Source organism: Lycium barbarum, chromosome 7 (genome assembly GCF_019175385.1).
Source record: "Lycium barbarum isolate Lr01 chromosome 7, ASM1917538v2, whole genome shotgun sequence".
Taxonomy (NCBI): Eukaryota; Viridiplantae; Streptophyta; class Magnoliopsida; order Solanales; family Solanaceae; genus Lycium; species Lycium barbarum.
Window position 1 is genome coordinate 108,152,305 of NC_083343.1, and position 18,769 is coordinate 108,171,073.

Genomic DNA, 18,769 nt, shown 5'->3' on the forward strand with positions numbered 1-18,769 from the left:
AACCACTCCAAGAACAAAAACCTTTCACAAACCCTCAAATCACCCTTCTTCTTATATATATATATATATATATATATTATCTTATCCTATATATTGTATTTTTGTATATCTTTTACTATCAACTGTAAAGCTAGTATATATGAAACCTTAGTTTTTTTAGGGAGTAAAAATCTAGATCTTTTGCTTGTTCTTGAACTTACTATTTATAGCCTCCATTGTATAGGAATCCTTAGGATGAAAATAAAGGACACCTGTCCTCGCATTTCCCCCCAAAAATTCTCCAAATTGTACCTTATCATAATTTCAAAAAATAAAATAGATAGGACAAACAAAAATCTAACTAACTTGTACCCTAAAATCCAATAAATCCATAAAAAATCAAATAAATACAAGGATAGTACGCTTGCCAGCACAAATCGCCACTTGATACAATTCCAATGGTACAATTGTACCGAAATTGTACCAATGAGATAAAATCCCCAAAATTCGTACCCAACCGATGAACCTTCTTGGAAATTACCCTAGGTTCCCACATAAGTGGGTGTGATGCACAAGATAGCTAAGGACTAGAGGTCCTGCCCATGGCAACCATCACGCGTGGAAACCCGAGCAACATCCATGAGAAACATGGTTCAATTGATGAAGTTTACTAAGATTAAACGAAATTAAACCTGGTAATCCTAAGAGTATGTGAAAGGGCATAAAAACCCTCTCAATTTTGGTCAAAACAACCTGAAATTCGCCATGAAACACCACTAGAGACGGTAAAACCCTAAGTCACCATATCGCCTCATCTGAGAGGTGAAGGATGGTCTTGATAACGAAATAAAATTGGGGGGGGGGGGGTGAAAGTTTGTCTTAACAAACTTTAGTCCCCCTTTGTTTTTTTAAAAAAAAGTTCCCCTTCCTATTTATTAAAATGTCAAAAGAAGCCCCTCCCTATTTAATTAAAATATTGACCATATATTATAAATTCATATAATGCTAAATATAATAATTATTTAGGTTAAATAAAAATTAGAACTCATAAAGTTAAGATGCGAGCTTTAAAACGAGCCCAATATTGACATAGTTCTGAGCAACATTTTAAATATGAAAAAATGCGGTAAAAAATGAGCGGTAATTTATACGTTGTTTTAATTAAAAAAATTTCCGAATTAGACGGAGAGAGATTAAAGTAAATAACTCGTATTTCTCGTAGTTGTCAGTTTTTTTTTCTTTTCAGGAAATAATAATTAAGCGTCGTTTTGCCATTTTCTCAGGATTTTGAAATTTTAACCTTTTCAAGGGTCTATCCTTACTCCGTCTTTGACTCGGTAAAATTGAAAACTAAAATGCGCATCTTATAAGGTGAAAATTAGGTGTCAACAATGAGGACAACCCTAAGAGCAAGAAGAAGTTCGGCTTCGAATCAAGAAGCCGGATGAAGAGTCACCGGACATGGAAAATTGATGGAATACAAACTCATTGTTGGTGTCGTGGATTCGCAACACCACAGAAAAAATGCTTCGCTTAACGATTTCACATAAAGAGAAATCGGAAGAATTATCGACGAGCATCTGAGAGCGGTTCACTATTATTAACGACCCTCGGATGCAAAAATTAAAGGTAGAACTTGCAATGTGCAAGCAGAAAGGAAGGACCATAGTGGATTGCTATGGAAAATTCACCAAGCTGTGCGAGGAATTGGAAAATTATGAACAGATTCCAACTTGTATGTGCGTAAAAAGTGCACGTGCTATCTAGGAACGGTCCTAGAAGCCATAAAAGAAGAAGAAAAAGTGCATCTTTTCCTCACGATTGGATAAGACAACAGATGGAACGGTGAGATCGAACATATTGGCCCAGGGACTGTTGTCATCATTGAACAAGGTCTATTCGAAGTTGGTGTAAAAAAACGTGTGAGAGAAATCGCACGGAAAATGGAGGACTAGAGTGAAACCGTGGCTTTTGCCTTACAAGAGAGAACTCATTACCCTGACCAAGGTGAAGGGAAAAATGATGGTGCATTCTGTACACATTACAAGATATACGAACACATTGTGAACGGATGTTTTTGACTCATAGGTTATCTGGATTGGTGGCCAAGAAATAAAAATGGAGATGAAAAATTTGAAAGAAGAAGACGAGGACAGCAACAACAACAGAGGGGTGGACCGGGATCCGATCATGGAAGAGGCAACTACTGGGCTAACGTCGCAGTTGTCAAAGAAAGAACTCAGGTGGAGATGGGACCGGTGAACACAGGCGGGATAGGACCTCACAATTTGAGCGACGAGATCTGGAAGAATGTGATTCATGTGTTGAATTCCCAAGGAATAAACCTGAATGTCATGATGGTAGTAAGACCAAAAACTCATCTTGAGTTATTGACTCCGGAGCTACCATTCATGTGACAGGTAATCCGGAGGATCTGAGAAATTATCGGGACATTTCTAAGTGTTTGGTTGGGATTCCAGATCGAAGTAGCTTGGTGGTCACGAGAGAAATAACAACCATAATAAATAATAGGATATGGTTGAAGGATGTCCTTTACGTTCCGGATTTAACATGCAATTTAATTTTTGTGTCACAACTTGTTGATCATTTAGATTGTCATGTAAGATTTAACAATATTATGTGTGTTATACAGGACCCCACCACAAGAAAGTTGCTTGGAATGGGTGAGAGTCTTGGTGGAATTTACTATTTCTAGAATGTACCGTGGAGGCAGTTGATTGGTTCGATCTTTGACACAAACGGTTAGGTCATCCTTCAGCACAAGTAACGAAGTAAATTCTGACATTGGCCCTAAAAGAGTGTAGTATTGGATCAGATATAGAATGTTTTTCCCTTAAATGATAATATAGCTTTAGATATTTTTGAAATGATTCATTGTGATTTATGGGGACCATATAGAACCCATTCTTCTTGTGGTGATTTGTATTTTTTTACTGTTGTGGATGATCATTTGTGAGCCTTATGAATTTTTCTGTTAGTCCACAAGAAAGAAGTATCCCAAATATTGAAGAATTTCTTTGCCTTGGTGGATAGGCAGTTTAGTAAGAGGGTGAAGATTGGTAGAAGTAATTACGAAACTGAGTTCACATGTATGAAGACTAACTTCTTCAAACATGGAATTCTTTTCCAAACATCTTGCACAGGGACACCATAGCAGAATGAAAGAGTCGAAATAAAACAACGCCACGTTCTTAATATAGCGCCAACTTTGAGATTACAGGGTCATCTTCAGATCAAATTTTGGGGAGAATGTGTTTTGGCTGCGGGGTATTTTATCAATAGAACATCATCTTCGATTTTGAATGGGAAAACCCTCAATGAAATTTTATACGGGGAGGCGCGTCGGTGTGATCATTTAAGGGTGATAGGGTGACTATGCTATGCATACACAAAGGGACGAACGAGGGACAAGTTTGACAGTCGGAGTCGTAGGTATGTCTTATTGGGATACCCCAACGAAAGAAGGGTTGGAGATTGTATGACTTAGAGAACGATGAATATTTAGTCTCAAGAGATGTGGACTTCTACGAGACTAAGTTCCCCCTTATTGTGGAATCAAGTAACTTGGTCGACAACATAAAAGTCATCGCGGAAGAAAAGGAGGGAGAAACAAACCAACACAACTTCAAATAAGACTGGATTAACAATGTAGGTACAAACGAAACACGGATGGATGAAGTATGAACACCAGATACTGAACCTACAGATCAGCCGGAATTAGACAGGACATATGCTGGTCTAGTTAGAGAAAACATGGAGGAAGTACAGACAGAAGGTGTCCGGACCAACAAAATTCCTCGGAAGAACAATTGCGTCGGTGTAAACATCAGAAGCATGAATCGATTCAGTTGCGCGACTACGTCACTGAAACATTTTGAAAACGAATTCCATCAGTGCATCCGTTTGATCCTCAGCAACCCTCAGGTATTCCTTATCTTGTAGCTCACTATATATCTTGTGATATTTTTTTCTTGTAACATCAATGCTTCCTTGCACCAATCATCATAGGAATGAAGCTAAAAGCTTTCTCGAAAGCAATGAAAGAGGAACATCGGAGAAAAGCCATGTAGCAAGGGATCCAAGCATTGGAGGATAATGGAACGTGGACATTAAAAACATTGTCGCCAGATAAGAAAGCACTCTGATGTAGATGGGTGTACAAGATCAAGTACAACTCTGACGACACAATCGAGCGATATAAATCTCGGTTGGTCATTTTCAGAAATAAACGAGAGAAAGGAATTGACTACAATGAAACTTTGCTCCAGTTGCTAAGGTAGTAACCGTTCAGACATTTCTTCTAGTTACGACTGTGCGAAATTGGGAGTTGCATCAGATAGATGTTCATAATGCCTTCTTACACGGTGACCTTACGGAGAAAATTTATATGAAATTGCCACTGTGATTTTGTGTTCCTAGTCCAGGGCAAGTATGTCGACTCCGGAAATGATATACCTTAGTTTTGCGTGACCTAAGTTGTCATATTGCTTGCATGTTCTGACACAATTCATGCAGCAACTAAAGGCAGCACACTGAAATGCAACTCTTTGTGTGGTGCGTTAATTGAAGAAGAACCTAGGACAAGGCATTGTGATGAGAAAAGATTGTGATCTTCAGCTATACAGATAGTGTGATTCGGACTAGGCCAGATGTCCGTTGACTCGAAAATCACTCATCAGTTGGTTTATCTCCCTCAGGAATTCACCCGTATCATGAAAAACCAAGAAGCAACACATTGTTTCTCGCTCGTCACTGAAGGCAGAATACCGATTAATGGCAATGACAGCTTGTGAATTGAAATGGTTAAAGGGAATTTTGCATAGTTTAGGTGTTGAACATAAATCTCTAGTGAAAATACACTGTGATAGTCAAGAAACACTGTATATTGCATGAAATCTGGTGTTTCATAAGCGGACTAAATACATTGAAGTCCATTTTGACAAACGTATTCCCTACTCTAATTACTTATGTCTTTCTCTACTTTTTGAACTAAAACAAAATTATACGTAAAACATTAGCTCAAGGAATATCACCATTGCCGCAGCCTAAAATCTACTTAAGCAGTTAAAATCAGACTTAAGGCTCCATAGTATAGCACACTAAAAGTCGAGAAAGACGACTATGAATGATGAATAAAAATGTTATTGTTTCTCAGGTCCTTGCACGTCCCTTAGCTTGACATGGAAATTTCAAATGAAAGGTACAACACAAAAGTATATCCTTTCACTTTGAATTTTCATTTTAATGTTTACTCACTAAGTGAATGTACCTTAACTGTAATTTCCAAGCATCATATGTTAATTGTACATTCAAGGCGGCTTCTTTTGTTTTAAACTATATAAAAAGAAAAGTTTTTACTAAAGATATTGTAAATGACGGTAGGATTTATTTTATTTAAACATAAAAAATTTCAAATTGTATCGAGGCCAAATCGAGAGTTATAGGTGCTAAGAAAGAGGCAATCAAAGCAGAGATGAGGGAAATGGTTATCTCCATAAACTTCGGTTGGGTATGCAAATATAAGTCCTACACTGGTCGTTGAAAAGAAAAGAAAAAAAAATACAAATTTGGTTGTAGGGATGCTTTTAATGGTGTAAGGTCTTTGTGAAGAATTGTGCGGGTTTGGTTAAAAGCGGACAATATCCCACCATATTAAGAAGGGAAAAGGACACACAGTGGCCATCAGAAATTTGTTTGGCCCACGTTTGGAAAGCCCAACTTACATAAACCATTACCTTTTAAGAGCTTCTAACAATCCACAACTACATTTTATGTATTTACATTTGGTAGCTAGTTTAGGACAATTCGCTGTATTTAATTGTATTTGAATACACTGTTCAATTGTATCTAATCTTATTTGATGTGCGTGTATTTGAATGTATTTAAATACATGCAACCTTAATTTCTTTGAATACATGTGTATTCAAAATGATTGTATTCCAGTTTATTTAAATACACGAAGGAGTTGTGTACTCCGGTGTATTTATATATTGATGTATCCGTTTATTTTGGCTGTATTTGAATGTATTCGAACTCCGATTAGCAAGGTCGCTGCCGGACAACGCAAAGGTTGAATGTATTCGACTGTAATTTAATGTATTTGAGCTGTCGTCGGCTAGCATATTTCACTGCTATAGAGTGTATTCGGGTGTATCAAACAATGACGGGTAAATTTTTATACAAACAAGAAAAATTCAGATACAAAATTTCAGATACAGCGTATTTACTCAGAAAAATTGTATACAAGCATATGTATATAGATCATTCAAACGATAAATACAGTCAAATACATCTAGTTTGCCTAACAATATAATCAGTCAAATACATTAATCTTATATTTACACTAAAAAAATAACGAATACACTCAAAATCTAGATACAAGAAAGAGAAGAAGCCATGGAATACACTTAACATACTCAGATATGAGATACAAGAAAGAGAATGAAGAGCAGGTGTATTTGCTAAATTTGAGATTGTCTCCACTTCTAAAATACGAATACAAGCCTCAGATCCAATCCCTTAAAGATTTACTCGCTGGTGGAAGAATTTCCGCCAGTGACTCGACGATGGCGGATCTTATCGCCGCCACTTTACGGTTCTCTTCTTTGGGATCTGGTTCTTCTTTGTCTTCTTAATGTACTGTTTCTTCTTTTACGACATCATTTTTGTATTCTTCTTGTTCAACATCAAGTTCTTGTTTATGTTACACCTCGGAAATTTTCCGTTGATGCACAAGTGAATAGACTAGTGAAGAGCATGAGCATACGGTATTTCAATAAGTAAGAAATGACATTTGATGACCCTAATTAAGATTTCAAAGATGTTCGAGATAGGGAAAGAAAGTTTGCCAAGAGAAGGCAACGCATACGATAGGTATCGAAAAGGAATTACGAGTAACGAGTTAACGAGGATTTGATAATGCTTTGGAGAAGAGTTATAACATCCCTTAGATTGTTAATGAGGTGATAAACAAGTGCTAAGAAGGTTCCATAAGGATTGGAGATCAAACGATTCAACGAAAACAAACCTCGAAAAACTGGGGATTATACGGCCAAACATACTGGCCGTATAAAACATACGGGCCGTATGCTGGACCGTACAATCAGCCCAGATTGTCACCCTCCTTTGGACCAAATATACGGCCAGACATACGGTCTGTATAATTTATACGGACCGTATGTTGGTCCGAAGAACTGGTCGGGAACAGATTTGGTGTATTTAATGAGGGATCCAAGTTTCATTTTATTTCATTTCCCTTTTCACTCCCCTTCTCTCTAGAACTCTCTAGAACATTTCTCCCACTAGAATCCAAGAAATATTAGTGATCAACTACATCAATCTAAGTGAATCAAGTGTAAGAAGCACATTAAAGTTCATCTAAGCGAAGAAATCTCAAGGGAAGTGAGCTAGGGTTTTGGTGCAAGAAGAGAAGTTCCACTCAAGGCTTATTCTCTCATCATCTAAGGTGAGTTTTATGATCATTCCCTGTTGTTTAAGGTATTGGAAGGCTAAGACACTTGGATTGTAGAAAGATATAGAAAATGGGTCATGAATGTGTGAATAGTGACATTTTTGAGTAGTAGCCTAATATGAATCATGATTCTTGGTATGTTACGAGTATGATTATGTTATAAATCACATTTAGAACATGGAGTAAGTATTATATGTGAGAAAATGTGATAATGAACTATAACCATGATTATGAAGAAATTGGAGTGAAATTGTGAAAGGTGGATAATATAGATGGATGATGATTGTTGTTTGTGACATTGTGAATGTTGTTATGGATGTGTGGGAGTTGATATAGAAAATGGGGAAAGTTGTATAGACAAAGGAAATGTTGCCCAATTTTCTCTAGCAATAGTAACACGTTCCTATAATCGTCTAACTAATGTTAATACGAACTCCCTTGAAGGTAAGGACGTCAGCATTGAAGGAGAACGATCAAGCGGTAGAATAGCTAAAGGAAAAGGTATGTAAGGCTAGTCCCTTCTTTCTAAGGCATGAATCCTATGATGTGATATTTCCTCCTTCTTCATGATTTTCCTACGCTTCGAAAGCTATGAGTCTACGATTATAGAGAGCTTCATACAAGATAAAGAAAAGATATATGTAACGAGCATGACGATACCAATGATGAATATAAGTCTAGAAGTCCTAAAGCTCAGGATACGACATTCCTAGGAAACTAATGATCCTTATGTAACTTCTATGATGTTATGTTTCCTACCTCTCCATGACTTTCTTATATTCCGGAACTAAGGGTCTATGTTCATAAGTAGCCACGCGAGATAAAGATAAGAGGCATGTTACGAGCACGATAATGAAAAGGATGAGCTTAAGTCTAAAGATTCTAGAGTTCATGGTATAGTGTTTCTACAAAGTTAACGATATTAACTATGATCTATTGATGTTGCTTGTTGTGTACACTTACCTTATATGCTATTTCCTTCAAGGTGAGGCAGAATACTTATGAATGGTTCATGATGTAATTGGGGATTCTCGACCTTATGTCACCCCGATATTGTTATAGATCGTCTAGAAGCTCTAATGCACGACCTACGACCAAGGTCACGAAAAATCACGAGTCTATGTTCATAGAGGATTTCATATGAGATAAAGGTAAGAGATATTCCATAGATGCGAGGATGGTAATGATGAGCCTAATTCTAGAGATTATAAAGTCTACCATGCGATTTTTTTTTTTTTGAGGTTCATGCTACGAATATGATATGATTTTTCATAGTTTGTCTTAAATTCAAATGTATGCTTTAATGAAAGGTTATGATAAGCTTATGAGATGTATGTGATGGCAATAATGATGATGAGATATACTGAGCCTTGTTATGATGCATGTGATATTGTCGAGCCACTACGTGGCCGAATACGGATAATGTTTTATGCGTATGAGCAGATACAATACTACGATGATGAATTATATGACACAATGATGTATGCGCTATGATGATTCATGCACTACGATTATGTATATATGATATATGTATGAAATGTATTCATCCCTAAAGGTCGCGCATGTTTTGCCTTCACCTTATGACTATGACTTCTCTATCATGTTTATTTCTTTCATGCCTTACATACTCAGTACAATATTCGTACTGACGTCCGTTTTCTTTGGACGCTGTGTTCATGCCCACAGGTAGACAGGGAGGCGGCACAGACCTATAGGAGCTATCAGCAGATTTACAGGAGCACTCCATTATTCCGGAGGTGCTAAATGGGTTTATCCTTTGGTGTATATATATATGTATATGTATTTTGGGCACGACGGGGTCTTGTCCCGTCCATATGTCTAGTAATCTAAGTAGAGACTTGTAGATACGTATGTATGGGTAGTATGGTCTCACGATGCTACTATGGTGTATATATTATTATTTTGATAGCCGAAGGGCTTATGTATATAAAATTAATTATGTTTTCCAAATGAAAAATGGTTGTCTTATGATTATGAGTATATGAATGGTAAAGAATTGCACAATGACTATGACGAGTAAGGAAATGAGTGGTGCTCGGTGGTTAGCCCCGGTACTCGTCACGGCCCCTAGTCGGGTCGTGATAGTTTAATGCCTTGTGGTTCTTCATTTTGTTGTTGTACATGTGGTTCAGAAGCTCTGGTTTTTAGCTTCTTAGCCATGAGGAACATTGAGGTAGAGAGAAGAGAGAAAGTGGAAATTAGGGTATCTGATTTGGCTAGGGTTTCGAAGGAGAGAGAGGATGACAAAGAGGAGTATGGGGCTGAAGAGAGGGGGAAAGGGGAGAGAGAGGTGAGGGAGAAGAGAGAGAGAGAGAGGTGAGGGAGAAACTTGATACAGTAGAATAAATCTATGTATTTGGTATAGCTACAATATGTAAATTAGAAAATCGTTGTAGCTACGAAATATGAATAACTTAATTAAATAGTAGTTATTATCAATAGATACTTCTTAGAGGTAGCTATGACAAATAAAACTTTCAAAAAATATAAATCAGACATTTGTGGTGACTTTAGTCGCCACAAAAATCGACAAGTCATCACTAAAAGGTTCACTACTAATAGGACTATGGTGACTAAAGTCGCCACAACAGTTCAAAAAGTCGCCACTAAAGATTGACGAAAAAAAATCATATTGCGCCTTCAAAAATATCCCAAAACTATTACCACTTACAATTCCAACCTGTGGCACTTGCCACTTGAAAACGAAAAAGTAAATTCCCCAAGCGTTCTACGAAATTAGCAAGTCTCGTGATTTGATTTCTTTTTTCTTTTTCCCTTGTTTGTTTACTGCAGTATTTGTTAAAAGACCTCTTGTGGTACAATAATTCAAAGTTAATTACTCCTGTTCAATATGAATGACCAATCGAGGTGATATGCAACAGCCACATTAAATGTATCTTTCATTTAATTTAGCATATATGTATAATTACTAAATATATGTTAATTGAGCCTTCAAGAAATAATTCAAAACATGTATAATAATTATAGTAAGTATACATTAATTATATATTTATTAATTATACACCAGTGATACATTTCCTAATTATATGTTGATTATACACAAAATATATAACAATGATATATTTTCTATACATATACTGAGGTACATATTCTATTCTATAATGATACAGTTTCTACACTTATGATACATTTTTTCTATACATATACAGTAGTGAAACATATTCTATACAACAATGATACAGTTTCTATACGTATAATACATTTTCTATACATCTACAGTACTGATACATATACAACAACGATACAGTTTATATATACATATGCTAGAATTAGTTGGAAAATGGCTAGAAAATGGAATTATTTTGAAAGGACTAAAAATGACTTTTAAGATTCTTGGGTCATCTGGTGTCAATGTGTCCTTTTCCCTATTAAGAATATCTTTGGGCTGGTTTAATCCAACAATTAGTTTTAGAAACGTGGATTTCAACCTGTTATTTTGTACATTTACACAACATAAGAGGAAGGTGAATTGAATCATTCCAAATATTTTTCGCACACTCTTAAAATTTGTTCGAGTTACAGGAACTAACTAATGGAACCGGTAAGTGATGTTTCTTGCTAGTGTGTTCTAAGAATCTAAAGTACGTATAGAAAATACGACTTTACGTGAAAAACTACCCTGAATTAAAGGTGTAAAACCACCGGACCACACCCGTGTGGTATTTCAACTAACTCGTCCCCACTAAAACAGAGCCAAATTCATATTACACTGGTAATCCTAAGATCTGATTACCGGTAAGCCCTTCAGCTAAACAATCACTTGATAGTTGTTAATATCCTTCAAGCTAATTCTGGCTTGGAACGATGTGTCCAACTTATCACAATTGAATTAATGCTTCCATAATAAGCTAATAGGATTACAACTCGATAGCCGAGTTAATTTTTCAAATGGTCACTCAACTATCAAGTATGTGCAATCACTTAGTAAAATCACTTAATTTATTTTTGTATCAATAAAGTAGCTTAACTTATTTTTATATCAATAAAGTAAATCAACTTATGGATTTTCTCTTACAAAGTCACTCTAGCCGGAAATGCCACTTACAATCACCAAATAAATTGCTTGGTATGACTTTAAAACTAAATTACTCCATGCATACCTAACAAAACCTAATAGTGCATTGATTTTTCTACGGTGGCAGCCAATAGCCTTTATATGATTCAGTTCTCTGGACCCTTTCCATTAGAGCTCTTTTAGAAGCAAAACAATTCAGTAAGTATTAGGCATGGCTTTTATACGGGCAACACTAGTGGTTGTTCTTATTGTATATGCCCTGTATGAGCTGCTAAACAATATCCAGAAGAGGAAAAGGCATCCTCCAGGTCCAAAAGGGCTTCCCATTTTAGGACATCTTCACTTGTTAGGTAAAAATCCACACCAAGATTTCCTAAAACTAGCCAAGAAACATGGTCCGCTTATGTATGTGCGACTAGGACTAGTACCTACAATAATTGTCTCGTCTACAGATGCAGCGGAGAAGGTCCTTAAGACATATGATCATATATTTGCTAGTAGGCCTCATAATGAGGCATGTCGTATTAGGCATATGGCCAAAGGAATTTGATATTTGCAAAGTATGGACAATATTGGCGCAACATGCGCAAATTGTGCACTCTGCACCTTTTGACTAATCAAAAGACTAATTCATTTCAATCCATGATAAGGCAACAAGTTGAGCTTATGATCAAATCACTGAAAAATGAACCTAGTGATCGCCTTGTTGTTGATCTTAATGCAAAGATTGCGTCCTTGAATGCTGACTTGACTTGCTTGATGGTGTTTGGAAAGAAGTACATGGATGAAGATTTTGACAAGAGGGGATTCAAAGCTTTAGTTCAAGAGGTTGTGCATTTAGTTGCAACACCAAATCTTGGAGATTTTCCCCCTTCCTTGGTGTACTTGATCTCCAGGGACTCACTTGCCGGCTCAAGGACCTTTCAAAGGTGTTTGATGAGTTTCTTGAGAAGATTATTGATGAACATGTCCAGTCTCATGAACAGAAGCAATCCAAAGACTTTGCGGACACCATGCTGGACATTATGCAATCAGGAGAGACAGAGTTCCAGTTTGACCGTAGTCATCTAAAAGCTATCCTCTTCGTACGTTATTTCATCCCATTTATATACTCCCCCCATCTCAAATTATTTGTCGTAATTTCAAAAAAATAGTTGTCTCAAATTATTTGTTATTTTAGAAGTTCAAGACAAAATTACTTACTTTTTTCCCATTTACCCTTAGTAGTAATGGTTTTTTAAGATTACAAACACCTCAACTATGGCGAGATGACACATAAATAAAGTAATTATTCAATGAAGAGAGATTATTCTGAAGACATAAATAAGGGTCAAATAGTCAAAAATCCTTCCTAGTGAATGGAGGAGTACCTCTAATATTATAAACTCATCATGCGATTATATTTGCTCGTAATAATTTCCCCTATTTCATTTTTTATAACAGGATATGCTTGTTGCAGCAATGGGTAGTTCATCAACAGCTGTAGAATGGATCCTGACAGAGCTTCTTAGACACCCTCAAGCGATGAAGAAACTCCAAAAGGAGTTAGAAAAAGTGGTAGGCCTTGAAAAAATGTTGAAAGAAGAAGACTTGCAGAATTTAAAGTACTTAAACATGGTTGTAAAGGAGGGAATGACGCCGCATTCCGTAGTGCCACTAGTTCCTCACGAGGCGATGGAAGATTTTGTAGTTGATAGCTTCCAAATAAAAAAGGGATCCCGGATCATGATAAACTTTTATGCGATTCAAAGGGATCCAAATATTTGGCCTGAGCCTGAAAAGTTTTTGCCAAAGACATTTATCGAGAGCAATATAGATATTTGTGGACGCGACTTCCAACTTTTACGATTTAGCTCTGGCAGAAGAAGCTGCCCCGCAATGCAGTTGGCAATTGTCACTGTCCGCCTGTTATTGGCACAACTGGTGCATTGCTTTGATTGGGAGCTTCCAAATGGTATGCAACCGTGTGATTTAGACCTTGATGAGAACTTTGGGATAGTAACATGCAAAGAAAACCATTTAATGGTTATTCCTACTTATAGACTAAACGTATGATCAAAATACAAATTTTCATTTAGATACCTCATCATCAGGATTGTACTTGTTGAAAACTTAAACCTCTTCTCGGTTCTACTCTTTTGATTTTTGTGTTTGTTGTGTGCTTCACCTGTTATTCTGCAAATACTAGTGGCAACAATAAATTCATGCCAAATTTGATTGGCATTGTTCCTATAATTTGAATACATGTACAATTGATCTTTTCTGTTCTTGATTCCTTTAAAATGTACCCATTATTTTATCAGTTATCTATCTCAATGAGATGGACCTGTAGAATAACCCAAAGCAGATTAAAAAATAAAGGGGAAAAGACTCTATGAACCTACTAAGAATGGAACAGGCCCCATTAATCTTGGGCAGTAGGATTTTCTAGTAAGCTCACAAAAAAAAGGTGATATCTGAGAGGTGATAAGCAAACCCCTCCTATACAAAAGCTTATAGAAGCAAGGAACATCAAACTTATATTGCTTATACATGTCCCTATCCAAAAACAAAGATCCTTTGTGAGTACTAATCCTAAAAGAGGGTTGCTGCATTCTTTCCAGGTTTATACTGCCTCTAATATCATTAAAAATGTCTTGAAATTTGATAAAGTGAATTGTAACATTGCATTAGAGACCCAATTTCTAACTTGTCTGCAACACAATTGCCCTCCTGAAACAATGTTGTATCTTCCAAACCTCCAGCTCTTTGAGATTGTATTGAATGCTATTAATAATGTCCCACAAGCTCCAAGGTGGCTTAGTGTTGGTCTTGATCCAATTCACTACTGTCACGACCCAACCTGTCGTGATGGCACCCACACTAACCCCCCTGGTGGGCGAACCATCGCCTAACCAATTATTCAATTCAGTTATTCAAGGATAAATCCATAACAAGAATAAAACCATAAACCTGTCTAGTCATGTCATAAATAAAATAAAGATGCGGAAGTCTAACTATTACAATCCCAAAATCCGAAAGTCATCGTACAAGGACTTTAAAACATAAAGCTGCCTAAGAAATAATAGCTGCCTGAAATAACATAAATGTCTGAAATGAAGTAGACATCAAGATAGAAAAGATCTTTAGGAGGCATGGCATGGATAGGAGCTCACCCTCTGATCTGAACAGGAAATAGCCTCAAGCTAGATGTGAGGTCTCGACAAAAAGGGTGCAATAAGATAGTATCAGTACAAACACTATGTACTAGTAGATATCATAAGCTGACTAAGATTATTATCATGCATACGTTCATAAAATCAACAAAATAGGAAGATAGGCTCAACAACACAACAACACAACAAGTATCAATGCCAAACATGAACAAATCAACAATGCATCACAAGATTAAGATAAGTCCAATGAATGCAACGCAACCAATGATAGTATCTCAACCGTACACACATGCCAATGACTATTTTCGCTCATTAGTCATGACCTGCAAGGGACCCATGGTGTCCATGTACCACTCGCTCCGGAACTGACCTCGGATCACGAGCCCATAACTAGGCCACATCATCACTCCCTGTCAAATGTGCCTTATATATATATATATATATATATATATATATATATATATATATATATATATATATATATATATATATATATATATATATATATATATATATATATATGATCTGTATCTGATCACAATATGCATATTCCAGCCCAACAGTCCATATAGAATATGATCAATCAATAAATTAATTCAATGTTAATAAATGCAAAGCACCATGCTACAAGTCATAACAGAACCCTAAGTCTTGATATACTATTTTCACCATAAGTAATCAAATTCCCTTCCTAGAAAGTGATATCTACACTTCTAGGTGATTAAATAACAATAAAATCTACAACCCACCAATCATTCAAGGGTTTAACAATTCTAGGGTTCTAGTATTTTCATCACCATTAGAGAACCCTTAACTAGTGTATGAACTTAAAGATGATAATGGAATGAACAAGGAAATAGGTTAAGACTTACCCTCAAAGAAGAATCCACCAAAACTCTAGGAAATTCGCCTCTCACTTTCTTGGGAAGAATTTTTGGAGTTATATGGGTAATGCCTCGAAATTAGCAATATAAAAGTGGTTTCTATCTCCATTGACCGCTACAGTGGTCACTAGTCTAGCTGCAGTGGTCTCGTTGTAGAGAAAATACCACTGCTATGATGGACCTCATTAACTCGTTCGACTCGCCGTAGCTGTCAAGACCGCATCGCAGCGGTCCCGCTATGACGGACTTTCTCAATTCCCGTATCTCGCGGCGGTGACCGACGCCCCGCTATGGTGGACTCGCTATACTGGCCCTCGATCGCTGCAGCAGTCGCCTTCGAACCAGTGACCTCTGGTTTTTTACCAGATGTTCACTCAAAATCCCAACATCAATTCGAACCCCTACAGACACAAACCAAACATGCATACACGTGTAAAACACACGCTATGGACTCACCCGTAGCCTCGAAATTCCTAATGGAGGTTAATTTACTAAATCAACCCCAACGGAAATGAACTAATTTTTTCAAACAAGCACACAAAATGAAATCAAGTGCCTCCGTTTTTAAAATTCTTACTATTTAAGTTTTCATTCGGCTCACTTCTAGTCCCGAAAAGGAACTAGCAGGGGTAAAATGATGAAAATGCCTATAACGACCTAACAGCTCGATACATCAGATACCAATTAAACAATTGTTCATCTTCGAACGGACAAGGGAAGAAAACAAGGGGAAAGGAACCTGATTCAGTAAAAATCTGGGGATACTTATTGCACATATCGGACTTAGTCTACCAAGTAGCCTCCTCAATGGAAAGATTTTTCCACTGAACCTTCACAGACGCTATCTCCTTAGACCTTAACTTCGAACCTCTCTGTCTAAAATAGAGATAGGCTCATCTTCATAAGACAAGTTCTCATCCAATAAGACGGAATCCCAACGAATGATGAAAGAACCATCACCCTGATATCTCTTTAACATAGAGACATGAAACACTGGATGAACGCTAGACAAACCTGTAGGCAAAGCCAACTCATAAGCTACCTCCCCCGTACGACTAAGAATCTTGAAGGGCCGGTGAACCTAGGAATGAGCTTGCCCTTCTTCCCAAAGCTCATCACACCCTTCATGGGTGAAACCTTTAACAAAATCTACTCCCCAAACATGAACTTAAGATCTAGGACCTTTCGGTTCACATATTCCTTCTGTCTACTCTAAGCCGCTAAGAGCTTGTCCTGAATCGCCTTAACCTTGTCTAATGACTCTCTTAAAAGTTCAGTACCCTATAGCCTTACCTCAAATGCATCAAATCACCTAATAGGAGATCTACATCGCCTCCCATAAAGAGCCTCAAATAGAGCCATATCAATGCTGGAGTGGTAATTATTATTATACGCAAACTCTGCCAATGATAAGAACTAGTCCCAGTGACCTCCAAAGTCAATCACACAAGCTCGGAGTGTATTCTTGAGAACCTGAATTTTCCGCTCAAACCGACTATCTGTCTGAGGTTGAAAAGCTGTACTGAGATCCAATCAAGTACCCAACTCAGCCTGCAAAGTCCCCCAAAATCGAGACGTAAACTGCATGCCTTTGTCAGATATGATAGAAATAGGGACCCTATGCAAATGAACAATCTCACAGATATAAATATGGGCACACTTCTGAGCAGTGTAGGTAATCTGAACCGGTATGAAATGAGCAGACATAGTCAATCTATGACCCAGATCAAATTAAGCTTGCCCAAGGTCATCAGAAGACCAATGATAAAGTCCATGTTTATCCTATCCCACTTCCACTCGGGAATGGGCATCCTCTGAAGCAAACCCGCAAGTCTCTAGTGCTCGTAATTAACCTGCTAATAATTTAGACACTACGAAGCAAACTCAACAATATCACGCTTTATCCTAGCCCACCAATAGTGATTCCTCAAGTCACGATACATCTTGGTACCATCAAGATGAATAGAGTATCTAGAACTGTGGGACTCATCCAAAATCGTTCAAATCATGTCATCAATGCGATGAACAAAAACACACCCCTTAATCCTCAAGATCCCCCCACTATCAATCATGGTCTCCTTAGCCACACTACTCAAAATCTTATCACGGATCTTACACAAACTTGCATCCTCGAATTGCCTTGCCTTAATCTGCTCTAGAAAAGTTGATCTAGCCTCTACACAAGCCAACACTCTGCCGGAATCAAACACATCAAGCCTCATGAAACTGTTAGGCAGAGTTTAGACCTCCATGGCTAAGGGACACTCTGAAATGATCAAGCGAGCCAAGCTACCCATGCTAGCTGACTTCCTACTCAAGGCATCCGCTACCATGTACACCATAGAGATAGTGTAGAATTAAGATCCCTCTGAGTAAACACATGTTGAAAACTGCGATGATCGGTGAAAACCTCACAATGTACACCATAGAGATAGTGTCTCCAAATCCTTAAAGAAAATACCACCGCTGCCAACTCCAAATCATGAGTGGGATAGTTTTTTTCATGAATTTTCAGTTTTCTGGAAGCATAAGCAATAACTCTCTTTTCTTGCATCAACACAGCACCCAAACCAGAACGTGAAACATCACAATAAACAACAAAATCCTTGCCCTCCACAGGCAATGCTAGGATTGAAGTTGTAGTCAATAAAATCTTGAGATTTTAAAGGCTCTTCTCACACTTGTCGGACTACTGAAAAGGTACCTTTTTCTAAGTCAAATGGGTCAAATGCGAAGCAATAGAAGCAAACCCCTTCACGAACCAACGGTAGTAACTGGTTAACCCCCACAAAGCTGCGAATCTCTGTCACTGATGTTGACATAGCCCAATCTCTCACTGCCTCAATCTTCTTAGGATCAGTCATAATCCCCTCCTTTGACACCACATGGCCCAAGAAAGATATAGACTCAAGCCAAAAATCACACCTAGAGAACTTGGCATACAACTCCTTGTCTCTCAGCAACCTAAGAACAACCCTCAAGTGTTTCTCATGATCCTCCCTACTCCGAGAGTAAACTACAATGTCATCAATAAACACTATCACAAAAGAATCTAACTATGGCTTAAAAATGCCATTCATCAAGTCCATAAAAGTAGCAGGGGAATTAGTAAGCCCAAAACACATAACAAGAAACTCATAGTGCCCATATCGAGTCCTAAAAGTTGTCTTAGGAATATCTTCTGCTCAAATCTTCAATTGAT

At 37.4% G+C, this 18,769-nt stretch overlaps 1 pseudogene; it reads left to right on the plus strand.

Annotated features, from left to right (window-relative positions):
• The first annotated feature begins 11,729 nt into the window (after positions 1 to 11,729).
• LOC132602395 (cytochrome P450 71AU50-like) lies at positions 11,730 to 13,583 on the plus strand (annotated as a pseudogene).
• The last annotated feature ends 5,186 nt before the right edge of the window (positions 13,584 to 18,769 follow it).